The sequence below is a fragment of the Lissotriton helveticus genome, chromosome 6, assembly GCF_964261635.1.
Source record: "Lissotriton helveticus chromosome 6, aLisHel1.1, whole genome shotgun sequence".
Lineage (NCBI taxonomy): Eukaryota > Metazoa > Chordata > Amphibia > Caudata > Salamandridae > Lissotriton > Lissotriton helveticus.
The window spans coordinates 2,101,189,911-2,101,217,547 of NC_136067.1; the positions used below are offsets into that span (position 1 = coordinate 2,101,189,911).

The 27,637-nt window shown below is 49.1% G+C and overlaps 1 protein-coding gene across 1 annotated transcript in view; it reads left to right on the forward strand.

The window, feature by feature from the left end:
- The first annotated feature begins 2,392 nt into the window (after positions 1–2,392).
- Positions 2,393–27,637, forward strand: part of LOC144764045 (uncharacterized) — a 98,291-nt gene continuing 73,046 nt past the window's right edge. The window contains exon 1 of the mRNA XM_078650193.1: positions 2,393–2,595. The gene's annotated coding sequence lies outside the window, so the exon portion shown is untranslated. The remainder of the gene's footprint in view (positions 2,596–27,637) is intronic.

Consider the following 27,637-nt stretch of genomic DNA (forward strand, 5'->3'; position numbering starts at 1 on the left):
AGCAGCACGGGTGCGGTTCAGTGCTGCACACTCTCTGCACGTCAGACTCCTGTGCCCCTCTGTCCTGTGCCCTCCTCCCCTGTCCCTTCCTTCAGTCCTCCTGTGCATCACTTAGGACAGCAGCACGTGTGCGGTTCAGTGCTGCACACTCACTGCATGTCAGACTCCTGTGCCCCTCTGTCCTGTGCCCTCCTCCCCTGTCCCTTCCTTCAGTCCTCCTGTGCATCACTTAGGACAGCAGCACGTGTGCGGTTCAGTGCTGCACACTCACTGCATGTCAGACTCCTGTGCCCCTCTGTCCTGTGCCCTCCTCCCCTGTCCCTTCCTTCAGTCCTCCTGTGCATCACTTAGGACAGCAGCACGTGTGCGGTTCAGTGCTGCACACTCACTGCATGTCAGACTCCTGTGCCCCTCTGTCCTGTGCCCTCCTCCCCTGTCCCTTCCTTCAGTCCTCCTGTGCATCACTTAGGACAGCAGCACGTGTGCGGTTCAGTGCTGCACACTCACTGCATGTCAGACTCCTGTGCCCCCTTGCTTGTCCTCTTCCCCTGCCCCTTCCTTCTGTCCATGCTACAGCACATAGGACAGCAGCACGTGTGCGGTTCAGTGCTGCACACTCACTGCATGTCAGACTCCTGTGCCCCCTTGCTTGTCCTCTTCCCCTGCCCCTTCCTTCTGTCCATGCTACAGCACATAGGACAGCAGCACGGGTGCGGTTCAATACTGCACTCAGTGCACAGTGTCTCACTACACGTCAGGCTCCTGTGCCCTCTTCTCCTGTGCCCCTCTGTCCTGTGCCCTCTTCCTGTGTCCTCGTCTCCTTTCCTCTCCTGCCCCTTCCTTCTGTCCTCCTGTGCAGCACATAGGACAGCAGCACGGGTGCTGTTCAGTGCTGTACTCAGTGCACAGTGTCTCCCTGCACGTCAGGGTGCTGTGCACGCACATGTAGACGTCACATCAGGTGCTGTGCATTATGCAGTGTGCTCTGGGTTTGGGGGCCACACACTCCCCTCTGCCCCCAGACTCTGACGTCCATGGGAGCCCCCCCCGCCACTCACCACCACCATCTTGAGTCAGCCTTCTGCTGCCGTATATCATTGTATGATTGTAATGCACCGTTTACATTCACTGTTGCATTCTGGGACTTGTAGTTTCATATTTCGTCTGTGTTCGAAAATGGCAGCGACAGAGCCAGGGTCGTTCTAAGGGACCCCCACAGACAGTGATAGTCAGGCCACAGAGGGAGTTCCTGCCCCCCCCCCCCCCCCCAGCCCCTCTAGATGGCCCCTCCCACCACAGAGCGCTGCGAAGCCCTGCATATGAGGAGAGGCGCCCCTGGGGGACAGAACTATAACACCCCCTGTCTCAAGCATGGGGGGGGGGACCAATGGGGGCTGAAAGAAGAGGGGAACAGACCCTAGAGCAGGAATTTGAGGGAGGGGCCGGGGGGGGGTCTGTGGGTGGGAGGGGGCAGGGAAGAGCTCCAGGGGGGGAGGGAGGAGCTGTGCTGCATCCGAGGGGGGCAGCCAGGACAGGGGGGGCAAGCAGGGGGGCCGGGCAGAGGGGAGAGCTGTGCTGCAGTCTGAGGGGTGCAGCCAGGACAGGGGGGGCAAGCAGGGGGCTAGGGGGAAGGGGAGGGCTCTGCTGCATCCGAGGGGGGCAGCCAGGACAGGGGGGGCACAGGAGAGCTGTGCTGCACCCGAGGGGTGCAGTCGGGACAGGGGGGGCAGGGGGGAGGGGAGAGCTGTGCTGCACCCGAGGGGTGCAGTCAGGACAGGGGGGGCAGGGGAGGGATGTGCTGCATCCGAGGGGTGCAGTCAGGACAGGGGGGGCAGGGGAGGGATGTGCTGCATCCGAGGGGTGCAGTCAGGACAGGGGGGGCACGGGAGAGCTGTGCTGCACCCGAGGGGTGCAGTCAGGGCAGGGGGAGGGGAGGGATGTGCTGCATCCGAGGGGTGCAGCCAGGACAGGGGGGGCAGGGGGGAGGGGAGGGCTGTGCTGCATCCGAGGGGTGCAGTCAGGGCAGGGGGAGGGGAGGGATGTGCTGCATCCGAGGGGTGCAGCCAGGACAGGGGGGGGCATGGGGTCGAGGGGAGAGCTGTGCTGCAGTCCGAGGGGTGCAGTCAGGGCAAGGGGGACAGCAGAGGGTGGGGGGTGTGTTCAGGGCAGGACGGCTCTTCACACTCCCTACAGGAGGCCGCACCACAGACCACAAGGAGGAGGGGGGGGCAGAGGGAGCGGAGATGACAAGGGGAAGCGGGGGGGGGGGGGGGGGAGCTGGGGAGAGAGGAAGTTGCTGAGCTCATAACTACAGGATGCTGCCAGCCCCTCCCTGTCTTGAGACGAGCGGGGGGCGGGGGGCACATTTATTGTGTAACCAGAGAGAGGAAAGGCTCTGCCCCTTAACCATCCGTGCTGCAACCTCTCACATCGCTTCGGGTGGGGGTGCTTAGAGGGTGTACAGGGGCTGACCCCCGCCTCTCTGAGCACTTCTGACGTCACTGCTAATGACGGGGGTGGGGGCGACCACACAAGCCCTGGATGTCGGACTCCGACAGGCGAGCTATCTTCAACCCAAACAAAGTGCAGTGTGAGGTGAGCGTGCCGTGTGATCTGCTGCAGGTGAGCGCGCCGTGTGATCTGCTGCAGGTGAGCACGCCGTGTGATCTGCGGCAGGTGAGCGTGCCGTGTGATCTGCGGCAGGTGAGCGCGCCCTGTGATCTGCAGCAGGTGAGCGCGCCCTGTGATCTGCTGCAGGTGAGCGCGCCCTGTGATCTGCTGCAGGTGAGCACGCCGTGTGATCTGCGGCAGGTGAGCGTGCCGTGTGATCTGCGGCAGGTGAGCGCGCCCTGTGATCTGCTGCAGGTGAGCGGCCGTGTGATCTGCTACAGGTGAGCGCGCCCTGTGATCTGCAGCGGCCGTGTGATCTGCTACAGGTGAGCGCGCCGTGTGATCTGCTGCAGGTGAGCGCGCCGTGTGATCTGCGACAGGTGAGCGCGCCCTGTGATCTGCAGCAGGTGAGCGCGCCCTGTGATCTGCAGCAGGTGAGCGCGCCCTGTGATCTGCTGCAGGTGAGCACGCCGTGTGATCTGCGGCAGGTGAGCGTGCCGTGTGATCTGCGGCAGGTGAGCGCGCCCTGTGATCTGCTGCAGGTGAGCGGCCGTGTGATCTGCTACAGGTGAGCGCGCCCTGTGATCTGCAGCGGCCGTGTGATCTGCTACAGGTGAGCGCGCCCTGTGATCTGCAGCAGGTGAGCGCGCCGTGTGATCTGCTGCAGGTGAGCGCGCCGTGTGATCTGCTGCAGGTGAGCGCGCCGTGTGATCTGCTGCAGGTGAGCGCGCCCTGTGATCTGCGGCAGGTGAGCGCGCCGTGTGATCTGCGGCAGGTGAGGTGAGCGCGCCGTGTGATCTGCTGCAGTTGAGCGCGTCCTGTGCTCTGCTGCAGGTGAGCGCGCCCTGTGATCTGCGGCAGGTGAGCGCGCCGTGTGATCTGCTGCAGGTGGGCGCGCCGTGTGATCTGCGGCAGGTGAGCGCGTCCTGTGATCTGCTGCAGGTGAGCGCGCCGTGTGATCTGCTGCAGGTGGGCGCGCCGTGTGATCTGAGGCAGGTGAGCGCGCCGTGTGATCTGCCGCAGGTGAGCGCGCCGTGTGATCTGCTGCAGGTGAGCGCGTCCTGTGATCTGCTGCAGGTGAGCGCGCCGTGTGATCTGCTGCAGGTGAGCGGCCGTGTGATCTGCGGCAGGTGAGCGCGCCGTGTGATCTGCTGCAGGTGAGCGCGCCCTGTGATCTGCGGCAGGTGAGCGCGCCGTGTGATCTGCGGCAGGTGAGCGCGCCGTGTGATCTGCCGCAGGTGAGCGGCCGTGTGATCTGCTGCAGGTGAGTTCTCTGTGTGGGAGTGCTTGAGCCGGGGAAGTACTGAGTGAGGGGGGTTTGTTCCTTTGTGTGATGTAATTAGTGTAATAAAAAGGGGGCGCCCCCGGAGGGTCTCAGGCCTGTGACCGGTGAAACTGGGCTATAAATGGGACGGATGTTCCGGTGCCACTGACCGTCCCTTCCATCTGCCACATCCACCCCACTCCCTCCCCTCTTCCCTGTCCACCCCCTCTGCCCCCCTCTTCCCTGTCCACCCTCCTTGTCTGTCCTGTCCACCCTCCTTTTCTGCCCTGTCCACCCTCCTTGTCTGTCCTGTCCCCCCTCCTTCTCTGCCCTGTCCACCCTCCTTGTCTGTCCTGTCCACCCTCCTTGTCTGTCCTGTCCACCCTCCTTGTCTGTCCTGTCCACCCTCCTTGTCTGTCCTGTCCCCCCTCCTTCTCTGCCCTGTCCACCCTCCTTGTCTGTCCTGTCCACCCTCCTTGTCTGTCCTGTCCACCCTCCTTGTCTGTCCTGTCCACCCTCCTTGTCTGTCCTGTCCACCCTCCTTGTCTGTCCTGTCCACCCTCCTTCTCTGCCCTGTCCACCCTCCTTGTCTGTCCTGTCCACCCTCCCTATCTGCCCTGTCCATCCTGCTTCTCTGCCCTGTCCACCCTCCCGTCCATCTGTAAAGAAACTGGTGCTCACGTAAAGCGCTCTGACACCTGATGTCTTCGGGTCGAGTTCGAGCTATATTAAAAAAAACAATGGAAAAACTCTACAAAATATATTTTTTTAAATTGACGCAAACACTCCACGGAACCAAGGCGTTGATGCGTCGCACCCCCGGGGGAGTTCAAGTCCGCCATGAGTCCACCCCACCAAGCTCCCAGTGCCGCAGCCTCAACCTCTTAGCGCTACAAAGCCCCCCTTCAGCGCTACATTGAGCCTGTATCCACACACACAGTAAGAAAGGCGGCTTGAGAAGGGGATGCGGGGCTGGGAGGGGCCCTTCCCACGGGGCCCGCGGATGGATGCGGGGCTGGGAGGGGCCCTTCCCATGGGGCCCGCAGATGGATACGGGGCTGGGAGGGGCCCTTCCCACGGGGCCCGCGGATGGATGCGGGGCTGGGAGGGGCCCTTCCCACGGGGCCCGCGGATGGATGCGGGGCTGGGAGGGGCCCTTCCCATGGGGCCCGCGGATGGATGCGGGGTCTGGGAGGGGCCCTTCCCATGGGGCCCGCGGATGGACGCGGGGCTGGGAGGGGCCCTTCCCATGAGGCCCGCGGATGGATGCAGGGGCTGGGAGGGGCCCTTCCCACGGGGCCCGCAGATGGATGCGGGGCTGGGAGGGGCCCTTCCCACGGGGCCCTGGATGGATGCAGGGGCTGGGAGGGGCCCTTCCCACGGGGCCCGCGGATGGATGCGGGGCTGGGAGGGGCCCTTCCCACGGGGCCCGCGGATGGATGCGGGGCTGGGAGGGGCCCTTCCCACGGGGCCCGCAGATGGATGCGGGGCTGGGAGGGGCCCTTCCCATGGGGCCCGCGGATGGATGCGGGGTCTGGGAGGGGCCCTTCCCACGGGGCCCGCGGATGGATGCGGGGCTGGGAGGGGCCCTTCCCATGGGGCCCGCGGATGGATGCGGGGTCTGGGAGGGGCCCTTCCCATGGGGCCCGCGGATGGATGCGGGGCTGGGAGGGGCCCTTCCCATGGGGCCCGCGGATGGATGCGGGGCTGGGAGGGGCCCTTCCCATGGGGCCCGCAGATGGATGCGGGGCTGGGAGGGGCCCTTCCCACGGGGCCCGCAGATGGATGCGGGGCTGGGAGGGGCCCTTCCCACGGGGCCCGCGGATGGAGAGTCAGACTCACAGGTGGGGTGACAGGCGTCCCGGATTTGCCCGAACAGTCCTGGGTTTTCACCAGTCGTCCTGGCAGATTTTTGCATTTTTGGCTCCTGTCCCGCGTTTTAAAGGGGGTTCGACTGAAACTAGTGAGACGTGAGATTGGGTGTCCTAAAGCTGTGCTAGTTAGCAGCTGTTAAAAGGAAGCAATTTAATGAACAGGTATGAGGCTGGTTTTAGAAATCTCATTTTATTTATTTTCTTAGCGCTTCTTCTGTGTTCCAATGTTTTATTTATTTTTATTTCATTTTATGCGATTTTATATTGCGCAGACTTTACCCTAAGGTGTCAGAGCGCTTCACAATAGGAACAGTAACGTTACATGAGGAGAAAACTACAAGTCCGCATGTTACGAGAGCAAACATTACGTAAAATGAGGCAGAAGTGACAATTGTGAGCAAACAACATACAAGAGGTAGCAAACGGTACATTGCAGGAGTCCTTCATCTATTTTTGCAAAAGGTCCCGGTTTTTAGGTCTTGCCTATTATATCCCGTAGGGATGAATAGCCGAGATTATAGTAAGCAGAAAAGAAAAGTCTACCCAAACGGCTGCGGATCGCATACAGTTCATGTGATCTATGCGCGTGCACGCCAACCACGTCACACACCACCATTTGTCTGTGCCTTGGCATCAGACTTCAAAGGCTGCCTCTCCCCCGGCCACCCCCCGCCACAGCAATGCCGAGAGCTTGTCTCTCTTTCCCCGTCTCCATCGCTCTCCCGTTTTTTCTGGAGTTAAAAAAAAATATATAGCGCAAACTCGACTGAAAGATATTGGTGCGCTTTACATGAGCGCCCAATTACATTACACAAGATCACACACTTTCATGTTTCTCTCTCTCTCCTCCCCCCTCGTTGTCTCTTTCTCTCTCTCACACACCCACCCACACTCTTTCCCCCTCTCTCTCGTCCCTCACTTTATGCCTATCCCCCTCCTTCTCGTTTGGTTTCTCTCTCTAAGTCTCCCTCCCTTTTTCTCTCTTTCCCGGTCTCCATCGCTCTCCTGTTTTTTCTGGAGTTTAAAAAAAATATATAGTGTGAACTCGACTGAAAGATATTGGTGCGCTTTACATGAGCGCCCAATTACATTACACAAGATCACACACTTTCATGTTTCTCTCTCTCTCCTCCCCCTCGTTGTCTCTTTCTCTCTCTCACACACCCACCCACACTCTTTCACTCTCTCTCTCGTCCCTCACTTTATGCCTATCTCCTTCCTTCTCGTTTGGTTTCTCTCTCTAAGTCTCTGCTCTGTTCTCTCTCTCATCTACTTCTTCCCTGTTCACCTCTTTCCTTGCTGTTTCCTTTGTCTCTGTAACGACCGGATTTTCAGACCAAGTTATCATCTCATCACTTGTAGCACACCCAGCCGTCACGTATCGACATCCTCCTCAGGTCCTATAGAACAGAACACCTAAAATATCTACCTGGGATGGGGAAAATGACTATTTACAAGCTTATATAGTCAAAAATACCACTAAAGTCGAGAGAATTCCATATTATATCCTATATTTACCTCACTCTTTAGCGTCTTCTGACGATTCTTTAACGTCTCCCGACGATTCTTTAACGTCTCCCGGCGAGTCTTTTAGCGTCTTCCGACGTTTCTTTTACGTCTCCCGACGATTCTTTAACATCTCCCTACGATTCTTTAACGTCTCCCGACGAGTCTTTTAGCGTCTTCTGACGATTCTTTAACGTCTCCTGACGATGCTTTAATGTTTCCCGACGAGTCTTTTAGCGTCTTCCGACGATTCTTTAACGTCTCCAGACGATTCTTTAACGTCTCCCGACGAGTCTTTAACGTCTCCAGACGATTCTTTAACGTCTCCCGAAGGGTCTTTAGCGTCTCCCGACGATTCTTTAACGTCTCCTGACGATTCTTTAACGTCTCCCGACGAGTCTTTAACGTCTCCAGTAAGGGTGGGCGGCCAGATACGCTCCGTGCACGGAGTGCACATAGTGCCGTCTCCTACGCATTTTGCGTAGCGGGTGTAGCCAGGCGGCCCTACGCGTGCTCCGCAGACGGTGCGTAGCCGGCCGCCACCCGCCTCCCTCCCGCCCTCCCTAAATACATAAATAAAAGGATAGAAAGCTTTTAAAAACACTTACCTTGTCTGCCGGGTCCCCGGGGCTCCCTCTCGCCGTCCCTGGATTCGCGCCGCCATTTCGGATACTAATGCGCATGCGCGGGCGCCCGCGCATGCGCATTAGTATCTGAATCGGTGGCGGCGCGAATCGCGGGACGGCGAGAGGGAGCCCCGGGGACCCGGCAGACAAGGTAAGTGTTTTTAAAAGCTTTCTATCCTTTTATTTATGTATTTAGGGAGGGCGGGAGGGAGGCGGGTGGCGCGGAGTGGGGCTACGCGGAGTGCGCGGGTCGGCGTAGTTTTGCGCCCACTTTGCGTCGCTCCGCGGAGCCCCACTCCGCACACTACGCCCAGGGTTAGTCTCCAGTTGATTCTTTGACGTCTCCCGACGAGTCTTTAACGTCTCCCGATGATTCTTTAGCGTCTCCCGACTAGTCTTTAGCGTCTCCCGACGAGTCTTTTAGCGTCTTCCAACGATTCTTTAACATCTCCCGACAAATCTTTAGCGTCTTCTACTAATCTCTTCTACATTAGGCACTGGATAGGAAGTCCGATCACATCACACAGAAACACTGATCATCTACATTTCAAAGTTCTTTCCTGTTAAGAACAACACCTCTCTCTTCACATCAGTTACCTGTTATAGAAGGGAATTGTCCATCCTTCTATACGTCAGCATCTGGCTAAAAAGAAAAGTTAATCCCATCATAGAAACAACATCCAAATGTACTTATAAAGTGTTAAGGTCAATTTATTATATACTTAAACATAACGGAATAGAAAAAGAGCATGACAGTAAAATTAGTTAAACATTTATAAGCCTGGTTTTGTTGGGGGCATCCGGTGAAGGGAACATGGCGGCGGCAGGTTAACGCCCGTCGCGGAGCTCCGTAGCTCCGTGGTACTGCAGGAAACAACAGCGAAAGCAAGATGCAGTTTTCTCCTCCCAACACGGAGATTCATCTGTAGCGCTCTGTGGTAAATAAATAAATAATTACCGGTACTATTTTTCTATACATTAAATAACAGATAGCTCAATAAATAAGAGGCAGGATCCGGGGAATCTGAGTCTTAGGATTTAATGAAGTGGCTCGAGCCAATGGACATCAGGTTCCATCACCACGAAGGTTCAGGAAGGGACATTCAGGAAGATCTTCAACATTTCATTGTCATCATATAATATATATAGTAAAACCATACAGTTACATTGAATACAGTAGGCGTAACAAGCGAAAAAGAAACTGATAAGAACATATGGGCGTGAAAAGAAGGCGTGCACAGGGCGTGCACGAAGACATGTGATGTAGACGTCACAGAAGTGTCATGAAGGGGTGGATACATGGAGGGGGCTACCTGGGCAGCTGGAACCTTTAACCTAGTGGTGCGCGCAACGGGCCATGACGTGTAACCGGGGAGAGCTGGGGGTCTGACTTCTAGCACTAGAAGAGGAGACTAAAGTCTGGGATGTCAGGACGACATGTGCCTATAGCATATCTGATATCTTGTGTTTGGAGTACATGTTGCTTGAATCTAAAAGTCATCAGGGCAAAGGCTACTTGACACTAAGGCTGGTGCATGCATATATTCTTCATGTATTGCGTGTGCTATGAATCTTCTATGGATATTAATATAGTAATTCACTTGCATGGAGACAGGAAGACTAGACTTTAGCTGAAGATGTTTATGCAGTTCGTTAGTTAGGAATGCGAAGCCGGGGAGCTGAACTGATAACTAGAAGCATAACAGATTCTTGGCAGACAGGCAGGCAGGCCAGGCCGGGCACCGCGCTCCTTGGCAGGAAGTAAGCGAAGGGTCAGGGATGCAGGTGGGGGCTGCTTCTCTCGGAGCAGTGCTTCAGGAGACTTGGAGACTCGAATCTGGTGTCCGGGCCCTTATGAGGCCTAGAAACGGGGACAACTCGATGAATTATCGTGCAAAATGTAAAGACGTTGGCAACATAGGCCTAATACTTGTTGCTTTCAGGAGGACTGGATAACTGACATACTAACGTTGGACACAACAATAATTGCGTCTTTATTCGGTCAAGGGGGTAAATATGCATATTAATCATGCACATATAACATACGATGGGGAACACGTAGGGACACACAACAGGGCAAAATTCAATTTTCCTCATTCCCTCCTTGTGCCCTACGTTTCCTTCAGGAAACATCAATATTCATGATACCATCTATCTGTTCATATAGCATCATTTGCTCGTCTCGAATCTTCTTGGAACGGGACTTAGGACTTGGAATACAAGAGGTAGCGCACAAGCCGCAAATCGCAGGGCCACATTGTAAACGGAGACAGCAACTGAATATGATCATCACTGCTATACCTAGGAATGACAGTACTTTCCATCCCCAGGCAGATATTATACTCCAGAGCCAACCGGACCATGTCCAGGTGCCTGGATTCTGGTGTAGCTGATGGGCTATTTTATGAAGTCTAGTTATTGCTGAATAAACAGACGGTGCGTTATTAGGAATGATAATGCAACAACTAGATCCGATGACTCTACAAGCTCCGCCCCTATCGGCCAGTATGACGTCAAGAACAAGGCGGTTTTGAAGGACAACAAATCTCATAGCAGATTGTTCCTCTGTTAAGTTACCTAGAGCGGAAGTAGTCTCATTCACTACTGCTTCAAGGGTTCTGGTTAACCTACGTATTAACTTACTATTCTGGACAGGACCTATAAAGAAGAAGAAACCTTTATTGAAGTCTGTATACTGTTCTAAAGCAGTTTCAGTTTGATCGACAATTGGGGACTCGATCTCCCTTCTATGTCTGACGTGTACTAGATGTGTATTTCTGTGATAATCGGATGGGGCTAGGAAAACTGGTGGCAGTAGGAAGGCAATGTAACATGTTCCATCCCAATCTAGGGGCAAACGTACATATGCGGTCTGACCACACACAAAATACGAATGACGTGAGGCTTTGAAAATGGATTTCCCACTGTCACTATACTTGACCACAGTAGTACAATCACTATGTCCTAGATGTACTGTACCATTCTTTCTAACACATAATTCGCCCTTTACTGGTAGAACTGTTATAGAAGGCAAGTCTGGAGTAGTTTCGGACTGAACATTCAAAACCATGAAATTCGAGGAGAAATTACCTAGATCATATACTTCATTTTCTAGATCTAACCCTGTCCTATGGGAAAGACCTTTCTTGTCTGGGAAACATGTTCTATTCAAAAGGGACTTATCGTCTGAGGATGATGTTAACGTAAACCATGCTCCACACGAACCATTGTGTGAAAACGGATAGGGAAAGAGTGGCAGAACTCCCTTCGGTGTCTGGTAAGGGGGGAGTCGACCACACACCCAACAATTTGTGGCATTGCTGGTCTGGTGTGAATAGTGTAACATACGGATAAAAGTATTGTTGCGCATTGCAAGACGGTAGGATAACTCGTGAGGGGGTAGTTCACTAAAAGTGTGCTCTACTGTATCATTAGAGGAAAAATGTACATGTGAATCAAGAGGAGGAAAAAATACATGTAAAACATAACTTATGCATGTAATCGAAAGACTCAGAAATAACGTAATTGATAATGTAACAACGCATCGACTGCGCAAGTTTTTACAGTAACGTATTTTCTTGGAGTTTCGTCTAACTCTCTCACTATGGGGGTCTATCTCATACATGTCAGGAACCTGTCTAACCGCTTCACCCGAAAGGGACTTAAACAATTAAACTGTCTGACTTGCTAGACCTCAATTTCTGTTTATACTCCTGCTGCGGAGTTTTCTCTAACTGGGGAAGTTTAGAGTCAATATCTGGGCAGTCCTTGAGAACAGGGCAGTCCTTGAAAAAAGTCTTTGGACGGAGTCCATGGAATCGTTTAACGTGACTGGAGTGGAGCCATCCCTTGCGGCCCTCCACTTTGACGGCGGTCCTTGTGGTCATCAGAACGAGTTTTGGCTCTTTCCAGCGGGGCTCCAGCGGGCTTGAACGATCGAAATTCCTCACTAACACCAGGTCCCCTGGAACGACCTCGTGCGGTTTCACTTGAGTGTTGTCTGGAAAAGCAGCCGCGACCTGTGAACGACAAGAGAGTAGTGCAGACATCAAGGAAGCCAGGTAATCTGTCAGCATATTACTGTCAACATCAGTTATTTTACGGGGCATAGGTGTACCCCACATGTTTGGGGGACGACCGAATACAACCTCAAACGGGGACAGACCTGAACGGGAGTGAGCGACCATTCTCATGTAAAAAAGGGCGACTGGCAGAGCTATCAACCAATCTACGCCTTTCTCGGCACAAACCTTCGCAATACGTATTTTCAGAGTCTGATTATGTCTCTCGACGAGGCCAGCTGCCTCGGGATGTCGTACACAGTGGAACTTCCACTGGTACCCTAACAGAAGAGATACTTGTTTCATGAGTTCAGATGAGAATGGCTGGCCGTTGTCTGAATACACGACCCTCGGTAAACCATAGCGGGGGAAAAACTCACGAACCAACTGCCTGGCAGTGGTCATGGCAGTGTAATCTGGGACTGGATATGCTTCTGTCCATCTGGACAAAGCGCATACGACTACGAGGATATACTTGAAACCTCGACATCGATCCATCTGAATATAATCCATCTGGAGGACTTCAAAAGGGTGGTCAGGAGGATGGAATCCACCTTGTTCCACCGGAACACCTTTACCTGGATTGAACTGACAACAGATCATGCAGGTACGCACTTTCTGCTTGGCTGCTGCTCGTAAGTGTTTGTTAAACCAGAGGTTCTGGATGCTGTCTAACATGGCTTTTTCTCCTAAATGTGCTGGACTGTGTGCTGTATTAATAATGACTTGGACCATAGAGTCGGGGAGAAACCATGTGGTTTTTCTCTTCGTCAACCATCCCTGATCAGTCTGGACCCCTCCTTGTTCAGACCATTTCTTGATTTCGTCGGGAGTAGCATGTGACTGTATGTCTAGTACATCTTGTGTAGGGTTTTTAACTGTCATACAAGTAGTCTGGACTGGAACATCTGTCTTTGTCGTGTTAACTGGAATATCGGGAGTCTGAGCTGTAAGCTTGGCTGTTCGATCTGCTAGATCGTTACCTTGGGAAATAGTGTCAGTGACTTTCGTATGTGCTTTGCACTTCATAATGGCAATGGCTTTCGGTAAATGTATTGCTTCTAACAGAGCTTGGATGAGGGGGCCATGCTGAATCTTGGTTCCATGAGAGGTCATGAAACCTCTTTCTTGCCAGAGTACTCCAAAGTCGTGTACGACTCCGAATGCATAACGTGAATCTGTGTATATGTTTACTTTCAGGTTCTTGGCTCGTATGCAGGCTTGGGTCAGAGCAATGAGCTCTGCTGCTTGAGCAGACAGGGTATCGATACGATGTGTTTCTATCACTTCGGTTTCAGTAGTCACTGCATACGCGGCTACTAACTCTCCTGTACTTGTTCTCATACATGAACCATCCACGTAAAGTGTCAGGTCTGGATCAGGTAATGCAATGTCCATCATGTCTTGTCTTGGCATTGTCATAGTGTTAATAACTTCCACACAGTCATGTGTGGCAGGATTTGACGTAATCGAAGGTAACAGTGTAGCAGGATTTAAAATGTTGCAGCGTCTGATTTCTATGTGTGGCTGAAACAGTGTCAGTTCATATCCTGTTAAACGTGCAATTGTCAAGTGCTGAGTCTGTGTTCGGTTTAATAGAACTTCCACAGAGTGTGGAACTTGTTCTGTCAGGGAGTGCCCTAACACTATGGAATCACTTTGTCTGATAGCTAGAGCTGTGGCTGCAACTGACTTGAGGCACGCAGGCAGAGCCTGGGCTACTGGATCTAATGTGCTAGAAAAATAAGCACAAGGCTTGTGTTGTCCTGCTTGATCTTGTGTGAGGACAGATAATGCTGTACCATCACGTTCAGTAACAAAAAGTGTAAAAGGCTTACTGTAGTTCGGTGTCGCTAGAACAGGTGCTTGGCATAAAGCTTTCTTTAATTCATTAAAAACAAATGTATGTTCTTGGGTCCAAGGGAGGACAGTCGATGTCGCTGCCTCCTGTGTCGTTAACTGTATCAGTGGTTTGGCTAAATATGCGTACTGAGGGATCCATTGTCTGCAGTAAGAAGTGAGGCCGATAAAAGCTCGCACCTCCTTCTGCGTCTTGGGCTGGGGAAGATGTGCTATTAACTGGATACGGTCTGGTGTCAACTGCCTACCCCTCTTGGACAGTAAGTGTCCAAGGTATACCACTTGCTGGACACAGAACTGTAGTTTCGAAGGGGACACCTTGTGCCCCATCTCGGCCAGAAAATACAAGACTGTCAGTGACGCACGTTCGCAGTCACGTTCTGTACGGGCTGTGATTAACAGATCATCGACATACTGGAGCAGGGCAGTATCAGTTGGCATGTGAATACTGTCTAGTTGTCTTTTAAGTGCTTGGCTGTAAATACTAGGACTTTCTGTGAAACCTTGAGGAGCTCGTGCAAATTTATAGCTTTTTCCATTTAAACAGAAACCGAAAAGATACTGACTGTCTGGATGTATGGGGACACTAAATAATGCATTCTTGAGATCAATAACAGTAAAGAACGTAGCTTCAGAATCAATGGCAGTCAATAGGGAAGAAATATCTGGAACTACTGGGTACTGGGGTATGATACATTTATTAAGTTCTCGAAGATCAATCACTAATCGATATACTGGAGGTGCATTTGGGTCAGTACGTTTAAGAATCGGAATGATAGGAGAATTACATACATTGGAGTCAGTTTCTACAACTACTCCTTGAGCAATGAGCTCGTCAATAATTTTGGATAAGGCTGCTACAGCCTCGGGTGGCAATTTGTACTGTCGGATTCGTGGTAATACAACACCTTGCTTCAGGGTGACACGATATGGTGTAATGTGCATACAACCTACATCAGTTGGACCTTGCGCCCATAAATGCTGTGGTACATTCTGTAATCTTGGATCAAAATCTCTTAACACATAATGTCCTTTAAAATCACGTAAAAACAATCCCACTCCTTCCGGAGAACAGCATATTACCGCGCCTAATTCTTTCAAGGCTTTAATACCTAGTAAGTTTTCTGGACATGATTTCGTAAGTAACAAATCTGTAGTTCGGGACAATGGACCAACCTCTAGGGAAACTGGTTTCGATATTTCATTAACAATAGGCTTTCCTGAAAATCCAAGGGAAACATTTCTTGAGCCTGAGAGTGGAGCCCCTGGAACCTCGTCATGACTGATGGTAGTCCTACTTGCCCCTGTATCAATAAGAAACTTTCTGTCTTTCCCTAATACTTGACTGTGTACATAGGGACCCTCTTGATCTACAGGAACCTCGATGAGAGGCAAGCCAACCTCCCTCTCTAGGCTGTTTCATGAATACTGCTGATATTCTGGATAATCAGACTGTGCATACTGGTACATCTGTTGTGTAACGTGTTGTGTGGCAGCTATAGGCTGCGGTACTGTAACTGTCTGTTGTGCGTTCTGCGGTGGCTGTGAATTCTGCGGAACATGTTCTTGTCTAGGCGGACGTGGTCTCTCTTTCGTCTTACCAGTAGCTATGTTGTGTTTCAGAACTGCACATTCGTTTATATAATGACCTGGCTGTTTACAGTAATTGCATGTCCCTTTAACGGGAGCTGCAGAATGAGTGGTTTGATTCGTACCCCTCTTCTGACTGTCTTGTGGAACAGACTGTGCAACTAGTACTTTCATTTTCGTGTCTTTCACACGTCTTCTTTCGTGTTCTTGCTCTTCCCTGATTCTGTTCTGGTGATACTGTAGCATCTGGAGCATCTGAGACGGAGTATTTGCTTGCCAGGTACTCTCGACTTTCAATACTCGATTTTTAACTTGCGGTAAAGAATTCTCAACTAGTTTGGTAACAAAAAGATGTGGATACGATTCACTACTTGTCTTCAAGCCGCTATTAATAATGAAACATTTCTCAAATCTGGAATAAAAATCACTAGTGTCTTCGTCTTGTTTTTGTTTACAGGCTGAGATGGCATCCCAGTCTTCCTTTTTCGTGGCTAGCAATCTTGGCAAGACTTGTATTAACAACTCGGGCAATGCTTTAGCTTTTTCCCCAAGACCGGTACCTGGAACTCGTGTGTTATCTTCGTTCTCGAGTGCGGTCCAATCAATCTTTTTCTCTCCCACCTCCCATTCTTTTTCTTTGAGTTTTTCATAAATGCCCGCAGGCAACAGGACCTTTAACATTTTAAGGATATCTGGATACGTGTATTCTCCCATACGGCGCATGTCCTTTAACTCTCGGTGGAACCCTGCTGGATCTTTATCGTGACAGGGCACTAACTTTTTCATTTCTAGTAGTTCTATTTTCGTTAACGGGGTGTAAACAAATACTCGTTCGAGCTCGCCCCCCGCTGTCCGAACGGGATGGACTTCTCGCAAAGGATTCTGTCTGTCTATGTAAAATGTCTTCCTTACGGGGGGTGGAACCGGAACAAAATGCGGAGTCAGGAACGTACTGTATTTGTGACGCTGTTCTAGAATGACACTAATTAAATCGGTACCGAGACCTTTCCATCTGTTTAGGAGTAACTCGTCCAATACATTATATAAGGGACCTGGATCAGAATGCTGACTTTCGTACAAGGTAATGCGGTGCTGGATCATATACATACCCACCAGTCGCTGCTCGGCTGGGGGCAGTTTCAGAAACATTTGGGCCACTACTTCGTCTGGAAACGTGGCAGGATCACTAACCCACCGGACCGCTGATCAGGCTAGTTCTTGTTCATGCATGGTATTAAGCTCACTATAACCTATTCGTAATTTCAGAACTTTATCGGTAGCCTGGAATACTTGTTCAAGAGAACACTGTTCTGGTACGGGAGGAGAAAAGGCTTTCTTGTAGTCTAGGCGTGTGTGTCTGTCAGAAGGTCTCGTTCTACCTACGTACGCTATTCTGTCTGGGTTCTCTGCGTCTACATCTTCGTCTGAAGAGTCATTCTCTTTCTCGGTTACTCTCTTTGCTTTTTCTCTTTCGTGTATGCCTAGGATTTCCCTTGCGAATCTTTCTGTACATGGTTTCTATACAAGCTTGTTTACTGTGTTTTCCTTCTGCTATATTGCCACTCCATCTCATCAGGACTTTCATCTCGTCTTTGTCTTTATCAGGATGATCTTGTTCTCTTATTAAACAATTAATCAAGAATTGCAAAATCATGCCTTGAATCTCGACTTTTCTGTGTGCCATAGCTTCGTGAATACTTTCTGGTTTCTCCCCTGTTCGGATGAAATGATATATTCTGTCTAAATGTTCCTTCATATCTGGCATGGTAGTCAAAAAGTTTGCAACTCGTCGTAAACGTACAGAATATAATATCATGTGATCTTCACCTGGCACTGGATCATATCTACAATCGGTAAGGTATTGCTTGAGGGCTGCGTATGTAGCCACCTTTGGCGTACGCTGTAACGCTGCGTCTCTCAGCGTCAATCGTTTTACTTGAGGTGGGGTGGTAGGGGCACCTCCCCCTGCTCCTCCTGAACTAGAATCGTCAATTAATACTGAATGTGCTGATGAAGTGACTGGTAAAGTAGGCATACGGGATGTGGGTTGGTCCGGGGGTACTGGCACATTAACAGGGTTCCCGGGACCAACGACTGGAGGAACAGGAATTACGTTATTAACAGGATGATGAGGTTGAACAGGCGGAGTAGGATTCGGATTTGCATATTCTGGGACAGTATCGTCTAAATAGGAAGAAAGGAAAATTTCAGCTGCGGTCTGTTTATGACGTAGCTTAGTCCGGACCAATGGTGGCGGTAAATTACGGGGTGCTTCCGGGGTTACCTCAGGCAGGCCCTCGGCGAGAAGGGGATACATGCCTTTAATGAGGGCATTTCTTTGTCTGTCTTTCTGTTCTACTCTAACTCGTTCACCTTCTTCTAGAAGTTCCCTTTCTTGGGCTTTTTCTGATGATTCTCTACTTAGTTCTGCTTTTCTGCTTTCTTTCTCTGTTCTTTTATGAGATTCTTTGCGCCACAATTCTATGGCGTCTTTCTCGGATTGTCTGGCTTTCTTTTTCCATAATGCTTCTTCTACTCTCATGATGCACACGGCATCCCATGTTCCTGAAACGGGCCATCTATATTTCTCTTCCAGATTCTTGGTGTAATCTACCCATAAATCTAAGTACAATATGGCACTCAAGCCATGTTTATGATACATAAAATGTCCGGGACTGTCCCTAGGTGGAACAGGAACTGATTCTTCGAGTATCCCTTTTCTGGTCCCTAACTGACGTAACTTTGAGAACAAAGGCATATTTGGACGTACTTGAACTCGAACAAAATGAAACTTGAACACAGTGAACACAGAAATAAAATAGCAAAACAATCATTCATACCACGACATTAAACACGTTGAAAACATTTCGAACAGATAGTACTTGATACATTTAAAACATAATACTGGACATCTCGAGAGACTATACTAGAAATTACTGGATTACTGGATGCACTGCTAAAACAGTACAGAACATACCGGTCTCATAAAGAGACACGTCATACCGTATCCACCTAGGTGGACACGTCGGACTGGATCTGCGTACCCAAACCCATCGGACCGGACTCAAACTAATGAGCCCGTCTAGATACTTCCCCAGCAACGGTACTCCCCGGGAAGCAAAACTGAAGGCCTCGGAAAACTCGACTGGACACTGGACTGGACTGCTACGACGTCTGGTTACTGCTACGCACTACGCATGCGCTTCGGGCTTCGGACTTCGGAAAAGGTGGGCCTCCGGATACCTCGGACCTTGCTCTCTCGGCTTGGGCTCTGGTCGGGACGACCCGCCTTCCTCACCGCCTCGTCTGGATGCTGGACCGCAGTCTCCGTCTCCTCCGTGGGCCTGAGGGAGACTTGAAGCAGAAATATCTGCACGTGCACGGTAGGGGTCCGTCACGGCTGTAGGAGGGTCAGGGGGCCTGCGTTACATCGCCGGCGCGTGGGGAAGGGGCTCGTCTCTATTCGGGCGCCATTATGTGGTAAATAAATAAATAATTACCGGTACTATTTTACTATACATTAAATAACAGATAGCTCAATAAATAAGAGGCAGGATCCGGGGAATCTGAGTCTTAGGATTTAATGAAGTGGCTCGAGCCAATGGACATCAGGTTCCATCACCACGAAGGTTCAGGAAGGGACATTCAGGAAGATCTTCAACATTTCATTGTCATCATATAATATATATAGTAAAACCATACAGTTACATTGAATACAGTAGGCGTAACAAGCGAAAAAGAAACTGATAAGAACATATGGGCGTGAAAAGAAGGCGTGCACAGGGCGTGCACGAAGACATGTGATGTAGACGTCACAGAAGTGTCATGAAGGGGTGGATACATGGAGGGGGCTACCTGGGCAGCTGGAACCTTTAACCTAGTGGTGCGCGCAACGGGCCATGACGTGTAACCGGGGAGAGCTGGGGGTCTGACTTCTAGCACTAGAAGAGGAGACTAAAGTCTGGGATGTCAGGACGACATGTGCCTATAGCATATCTGATATCTTGTGTTTGGAGTACATGTTGCTTGAATCTAAAAGTCATCAGGGCAAAGGCTACTTGACACTAAGGCTGGTGCATGCATATATTCTTCATGTATTGCGTGTGCTATGAATCTTCTATGGATATTAATATAGTAATTCACTTGCATGGAGACAGGAAGACTAGACTTTAGCTGAAGATGTTTATGCAGTTCGTTAGTTAGGAATGCGAAGCCGGGGAGCTGAACTGATAACTAGAAGCATAACAGATTCTTGGCAGACAGGCAGGCAGGCCAGGCCGGGCACCGCGCTGCTTGGCAGGAAGTAAGCGAAGGGTCAGGGATGCAGGTGGGGGCTGCTTCTCTCGGAGCAGTGCTTCAGGAGACTTGGAGACTCGAATCTGGTGTCCGGGCCCTTATGAGGCCTAGAAACGGGGACAACTCGATGAATTATCGTGCAAAATGTAAAGACGTTGGCAACATAGGCCTAATACTTGTTGCTTTCAGGAGGACTGGATAACTGACATACTAACGTTGGACACAACAATAATTGCGTCTTTATTCGGTCAAGGGGGTAAATATGCATATTAATCATGCACATATAACATACGATGGGGAACACGTAGGGACACACAACAGGGCAAAATATAATTTTCCTCAGCTCGGAAGCGCTAGGACCCCGAGGACGCATGGTGTGTGGATGCGTGGGAAGAGCCGAGCCTAGCTGCAGTCGATCCTCCCCTGCACCAGCGTCAAGTGCAGATTCAGAGGGATAGGCGTTTTCTGTTGGCAAGCGGCGGGTGAGGTTGTGGTCTTGTGCACAAGCTGCACTCTTCTCCATTCAATTTCGCGGACCTGTCTACCGGCTCCAGGTTGAAATATCCGAGCAGACTGTAAGTGGAATAAACACCCCAAACACTGGTAAGGCAGCTTTCAAAGGGGAGGGCTGTATGGATGTTCAACTGGTGTCATCTGTGAAGTCAGCCCAGCCTTTACCAAACACAAAGAGTGGGAGACCATTATCCAAAGCGGGGGAAGTAGAGCCTGGTTCTAAGGGGGTCCCCAATCTATCAGCTGAGGGTTTAAGTGAGACCTCGGGCAAACAATCGTTTTTTAATCGAAACAGATATCAACTTAGGTCCAAGCAAGACCTGAAGTTAAATGGGGTTTATAAATAAATAAAATAATTTATAAATAAAATAAAATAAAAAATAAAATAAAAATATATATAAATAAAAAAAAATAAACTCTGCTGACAGCTTGGAGAGAGGTGGTCCATCTCCTGTAACACCCGTTAAAAGGAAGAGACAGTTAGGAGTAAAGAAAGCCGGGAGATTAAAGGTGACTGGTCAGTCTCAAAGAAACACCCCATCACTTGAGGCTTACTTTAAAATCATGGAGCGAATGGCGGATTCTAAGGAAAAGGAGAGTGAGGATACGCTGTCTCAGTGTCAGTCTCAATCCCAGCCCCTGCCTCAGTCCCAGCCTCAGCCTGAATCCGAACCTGAGTCAGCAGTAATAAGGTTGGAAAATCGGTACACACCTCTCGAAAATGCACAAGAGGAAGTGGAACCAGAGACTATAGTAACAACTGGTAGTGCGGGCTCTCCAGTGCCTGTAGTAAACTCCACACAGGGCCTCCCGGCTACTTCCCAATCATCCTCGCAACCAACCGGGCTGTCTAGCCTCTCACCACCCTCATTTACACAGGCTTCAGCGGGGCCCACTCAAAACTCCATGGCCCCCCAACTACACAAGGGTTCAATAACGACTCAGTCTGAAGGAGAACTGATCGGCTCCCTATTCAAATCTCTCAGGGAGGACCTCTTGAGGAAATTTGAGATCTCAGAAAGCAATCAGAGGAGTCTCCATGAAAGATTCGATCAACTTGAGGCAAAATTAGAGGACATTTCTGTACGAACAAATGTGTTAGAATCTAAGGTCTCTCTATTATCCGACTCCACGCTGGGCAACGCTAAAGATATAAATTCCTTAAAGGTACAAAATCGATCATTAATGAATGATATAGAGAAACTGGAAATGCACACATGTAGAAATAACCTCCGAATTTTGAAAATCCCTGAAGGAGAGGAAGTTGAGGACATTAAGGGCTTTGTGTGCAGACTCTTACGAGAAGGAGTCTTGAAAGATCGGCCAGACATAGATTTGGAATCAGAGATCCAGAGAAGGCACAGAGACCCCTTCACGTTACATCCTGACCAAAAGGCCCCAAGGAAAATATTGGTTAACTTTCAAACTTACAGTATTAAAGAATTGATCTTAAATAGGTGCCTTTCCAGATCTTCCTTACATCATCGAGGCAATCCATACTTAATTCGTTCAGATATAGGAGGTCGTACCGCCCAGAGACAGTGGGAATTAGGCTCCAGGATGCCAGAACCTAGGTCTTTTGGAGCACAGGTTCAGATGAAGTTTCCAGCACTGTTAAAGGTTATGTGGAACAACAAAATGTATAACTGCAACCACCCAGAGGAGGTAGATGATCTCTTATTAAAAATGAGAAAATAGCCTGGCATAAGGTATTAATCAGCTGATTGCAGAGCAGTTATAGCAGTGAACTAAATTGAGAAGCTGTGGTCAGTCATTAATAAAGTCAATATGTATAAGAAATCAGTTAATACAGAGTACCAAATAAGTAGATGGTAGATATGTTAAGGGGAGGGGAACAAAAAAAAAAAAAAAGAAATAAGGGGCTTATTCATCAGTGTTTGTTCTAATATAAATCTAAAGTAAAGATTCTCCTCCTTCAAGTAAGCAAATTTTGTTAAAAAAAAAAAGAGAGAGCACGGGTATAAAATTAAATAAAAAAAAATAAAAAAACTTGGTTTAGGGAGTTTAAAAAAAAAAAATGTTTTACACACACGATAATCCTGCACCAGCTGTTTGTTAGTCTGCAGTACCGCAGGAGTTGGGGGTTCCCCATAGGCGAGACCAGCGCCTATTTCAATGAGGGGGTTCCCTGTGGGAGGATTAGGGATGGGTTTAGGGGGGAAGGGTAAAAATAAAAAGTCCTAATATGATGTAATAACCAGCAAGTCAGTCAGCACATTGGAAGGTGGGAATCTCACTTGTTTGTATAGACTATCATGGCTGCTAGTAGGCTGAGTAGTAAAAAAATCCTCTCCTGGAACCTCAATGGAGTTGGGAGCGTGAAAAAACAAGCAAGGGTGTGTGAATGTCTAAAAAATTCAGAGGCCTCAGTCTGTTTACTACAGGAAACGCATTTAGAGGCAAAGCTGTGTAAACAAGTTTTTAGTAAGCTAGGTTGGGTTGAAGAGGTACTCTGTTCAGGGCAAACGGGGGTAACAAGAGGGGTAGCCATAATTATAAGAGCCAACAAGGGTATAAAAGTACAGAAATGGGACACGGACCAGTCAGGAAGATGGTTAGTGGCGGCTCTGTTAATAGATAATGCCCCGTATACCTGTGCGGTGTATTATGGCCCTAACGAGGATAATTCCAACTTCCTTCTGAAGCTGGAGGGAAGTCTATTACAGTATAATGCACCAGTAATATTAGGAGGGGACTGTAATTTGGTTTTGGATAGCAAGTTGGATCGCTCGTCCAGAGCAAAATATTCTACCGCGAAAAACTCCCTCCGTTTATTAAGAAACATTATGAAAGATGTTAACATCTTAGATGCTTGGAGAGTAAAGTATGGTGCTCCTAAAGAGTATACATTCTATAGTAAAAAATATAAACACTACTCAAGAATCGATTATTTCCTTTTAGACCGCTCTTTAATCCCCGACTTAGTGTCAGTAACCCATACACCACTAGGTATCTCTGATCATTCAGCGATAGAACTTATACTGAACTTTAGAATTAAGCCCACTGTGGTCAGATGGACCCTGGACAGAACCCTTATGCTGTAGAATCAGACTTTGTCCAAGATTAAAGAGAGTATAACTGAGTTCTTCCTTTTCAATATAGGTTCCGGTACAGAACAACTCGTCTGGGATTCCTTCAAGGCGTACTTGAGGGGTATATTGAGCTCCATGATGTCTTTTAAAAGAAAATCATTCAAGACAAGAGAAACTCAAGACCTCGAAGGAATCAAAAAGAAGGAACTGAAGCTGCAATTAGCAGTCCGGACGGACAGGGATTGTATCCCAAGGTTAGAAAAAGAACTCCTGGATCTTCAATCCCAATTCCAGGCAAGAAGCGATAAAGCCATCAAGGACAGATGGGAGGTTAGCAAAATGAAGAACTTTGAGTATGGGGAGGAATGTGGAGCCCTTCTTGCCTGGAAAGCAAGGGCAGAGATGAGTAGGAACACCATAGACTTGCTCATTCATCGAATATTTGGGAATAAGTTAACAGGAGATGATCTGATCAGGGAGGAAGCGAGTGGTTTCTTCAAAGACCTTTACCAAGAGGCCAGTGGCATTGAATTAGAGGCGGTGGATTCCTGGCTGGGCCGGATAGAACTGCCCCAACTACCTGATGAGGCTAAGAGTTTACTAACCAGTGAGATCACAGAGGGAGAAGTGAGGGCGCAAATAAAGAAGATGAGTCTGGGGAAAGAGGCAGGCCCAGATGGCCTACCATCAGAGGTGTACGAAGACAACATAGAAGTAATCCTGCCCATCCTAGTATCACTTTTTAACAGAATTCTCCTCCAAGGGGTAAATACACCTACCTCTTGGCTTGAAGCTACGATTGTATTAATAGCTAAACCAAACAAGGACCCCCAGAGGATAGAATCCTACAGGCCGATCTCTCTTTTGAACTCTGACTTGAAAATCTTCTCCGGGTTACTAGCCTCCAGGCTAGCAAAAGTCATAAAGTCAATAATCCACCATGACCAGAGAGGCTTCATTCCAGGTCGACAGCCGAATGAACTTACCTTTCAGGTATTGGGGGCTATAAATTTCGCAGAAGAAAGGCGTCTCCCTTTAACAATTGTAGCAATAGACGCCGCTAAGGCGTTCGACCAGGTAAACTGCGTTTTTCTCTGGGAGACAATGGCTAAGCTAGGGTTCCCATCCATGTTCATCGAGGGAATCAAATCTCTTTACAATGAACCTCGCGCCAGAGTCTTGATCAATGGGGGTTTGACGGACTGGTTTAACATCGCCAGAGGCACAAGGCAGGGATGTCCCCTGTCTCCGCTATTGTTCGATGTTTACATCGAGCCCTTCGTATGTTCCCTGAGATCAGATCCTAACATTCTGCCCTTTAAAATGGGGGAGGTTGAACTTAAAACTGCATTACATGCAGATTATCTTCTCCTTTACACCACTAACCCTACAGAATCGATCCCCTTATTATTTAAACTGTCTGAAGAATTTGGGAGGGTGTTGGGTTACAAAATAAACAAGGAGAAGACCGAAATCATGAGCTGGAACAGTCCCCCCCCCCCCCACAGTGCAGGGCGCTAAACAAAAAATGAGGAATTTAGGGATACAGCTTACTCAGAAATTAGCAGATACCGCCAAAACCAGCTGGCAGAGCGTAGTAAAGGAAGTTAGTAAGTCACTATCAAGATGGGTGACTCTCCCTTTGAATATCTATGGAAGAGTGAACCTCATAAAAATGATTATTCTCCCTAAAATAACCTTCCTCTTTAACAACATTCCATTATCTTTTGACTTTAAAGACATTGCCAAGCTACAAGGTAAAATTGGCTCATTTATCTGGGCTACAAAATCTCCCAGAATTGCTTGGAGGAAATTGAGAAGGGGGTTGAAGCTGGGCGGCCTCGCACTACCAGATCTCTTGATGTATTGCTATGCCTTCCAGCTTAAGAACTTTAGAATCTTGGCGAACAGACTCGACTCTTCCTCGCATGGTCGCCTTTTCCAGGCAATGTTATCTGACCAGTCATTTAGCCCAGACTTTTTTCTTTACAAATTTGGACATCAAAAATTTTACAAAAAGGTCCGTCTGAAAATTCTGCAGGCAGCATTAAGAACATGGCTGTATCTCCGGAAAGTCTCGCAAATCCCCTATTATAACATGCATGCTCCAATCTGGGACTCACCCGGTACCCCGGATTGTCTCCTAGACAGATTGGCAACCCCTTTGAGAGAGGCAGGTGTAGCAAAGTGGGCAGACCTTAGTAACAACTTCCAACTGCTGGACTGGGACTCATTAGTTAACTTAACGGGGGGGTCGTTAACAAGATTTAAGTTTTATCAGCTGTCCTCATGGTGGGAGAGACAAGATTGGGGGATGCGGGAGGAGCCTCAATTCTTAGATCTCATAAACAGAGGTGGTGTCTGGAAATGCGAGGTTGCCTTCTGGTACAACATCCTGATTGGGGCAAATGACACGTTAACGTCCGAGATATCAAAACTTTGGAGTAGGAATATAGCCGGTAATCCTGAGGAGATAAGGAAAATTTGGTCTGATGCATTCGTTATATCTCACAGAAAACAATTAAACCAGCTAACCTCAGAAGGAACCACCTATTCACAACTTACAGGGTGTATTGGACTCCGGCTAGGCTCTCCAGGTTATCAGCAGAGAGTTATTGCTGCCCAAAGTGTAAGTTGGGTGCAGCTGATGACCTACACATGTTTTTTGGGTGCCCACAAATCAGCAGTTATTGGAGACAGGTGTCTGTTTTTTTAGAAGAGGTTTTGTTAACATCAATTTCAGGTTGTCCCAGATTAATCTTTTTTGGGCTCCCCCCAGGATATGTGTTAAACAACCCTGCCACTCAATTTATCTTCTATGTAATTGTAATCGCAAGGAGAGAAATTTGTAGAGAGTGGAAGTCAGTGGCACCTCCAAAATTTGCTGATTGCCTGAGGAATGTCATGATGATAAGTCAGTCTGACTTGCTGTGCGGTGACGAAAGCGCTAGCAAAGTGTGATCAGCTTTAAGAACGTGGGCCGAAAGTTAACCAAAGTCCAATGATTTTGCCAGTGGCTATTGGCCTGGTCCTCCCAGGTAACGTGTCGAACGGGGAGACGGACTAAGAAATAGCCTGCCTCTGGGAGATCCCTGTATGCGCTGCACATTCCATCGAGGGCGGAATCCAAGTAATCTAAATGTGCAAGTGGCACGGAGAGCTCCCACTTTGAGGTCATATCTGCTGGTGGCATGTATGAGGACAAAAAAAAAACATTTATAAGCCTAGCCACAACCTAAGGAGCAAAAAAAGAAATGAGTATATAAAAGTACTACACTAGCTCAAAACGCCTCACCTTAGACGTACGCATTCCCCTCTGAATGGCTGAGTCAGTCCCTCTCTCGTTCTATCCTCAATTGCTTCGGGACTCTGCTTCTACAATTACAAATGCACGTCTGCACCGCTATGCTTCCGCTGAACTGCCACTGCTCCAAGACACTGGAACCCTTCCCTGGTCCTCGTCTATACCACTCCTGAATGATGTAATTTCAGGATCTCCAACCACTCTCCTTCTCTGTATGAATTCCAAATTATGGCCTCACTCTAAGCGTCGAAAGTCTTCATCTCTAAACTCCAATAGCTTTGTTGATCCCGAAGACCAACTGACCACTCCTCACTCGAGCTTTTTTTTTTTTTTTTTTAAATCTCTTTATTAGCATCAGATTGGTCCGTGCAAGCATACAAATACACAGTAAACTGTTGACAATGAAAACGTGAATGTGCATTATACAAAGGAAGTAAATGGATGACCAGACCAACGATATTACAGGCAGTGTAACACATTCTAAAATCTTATTTTCACTTTTCCATACCTGAAGGAAAATTGCACACACGGAAAGATGGCACAAAGAGATAAAACATTCTACCAACAAAACGAAAACCAGTGAGCCTTCGTGACAGAGAGAGCGGCAAGCAATGCATCTATTGACTATTAAGATGGCATAACCAGAGGCATAGGCAGACGAGGGTAGGTAAAACGACAAGTGTAAAGACCAGGGTGAAGCAACCATTCCAGCCGGGGCAAGGTGTGTAAGGGAACTGAAGAGGGAGACGTCCCGGCCCCAACCAGCATACAGTCCAAAATCAGCAGCTCACGCATAACCCACTCCAGTAGTGTGTGGACGCCAAGCCCTGTATACTGCAAGAGGCAGCGCATTGGCAGTTCGGCTAAAATCACCTAGCCCACCCCTTCTGGGACAATAGAGCTAGCAGCCTGGGAGTGTGTATCCCGTGTAATCTTGCTAATATACTGCCGGTATGGGCCCCAGATGTCGATTGGGCGTGAGGCTGTAGGGATCTGGGTGGAGTATTCCACACTATTGGTATTGCATTGGGCAAGGCTGCGCATCCAAGTCGTGGAATCAGGGATTCGCCTGGACCCCCA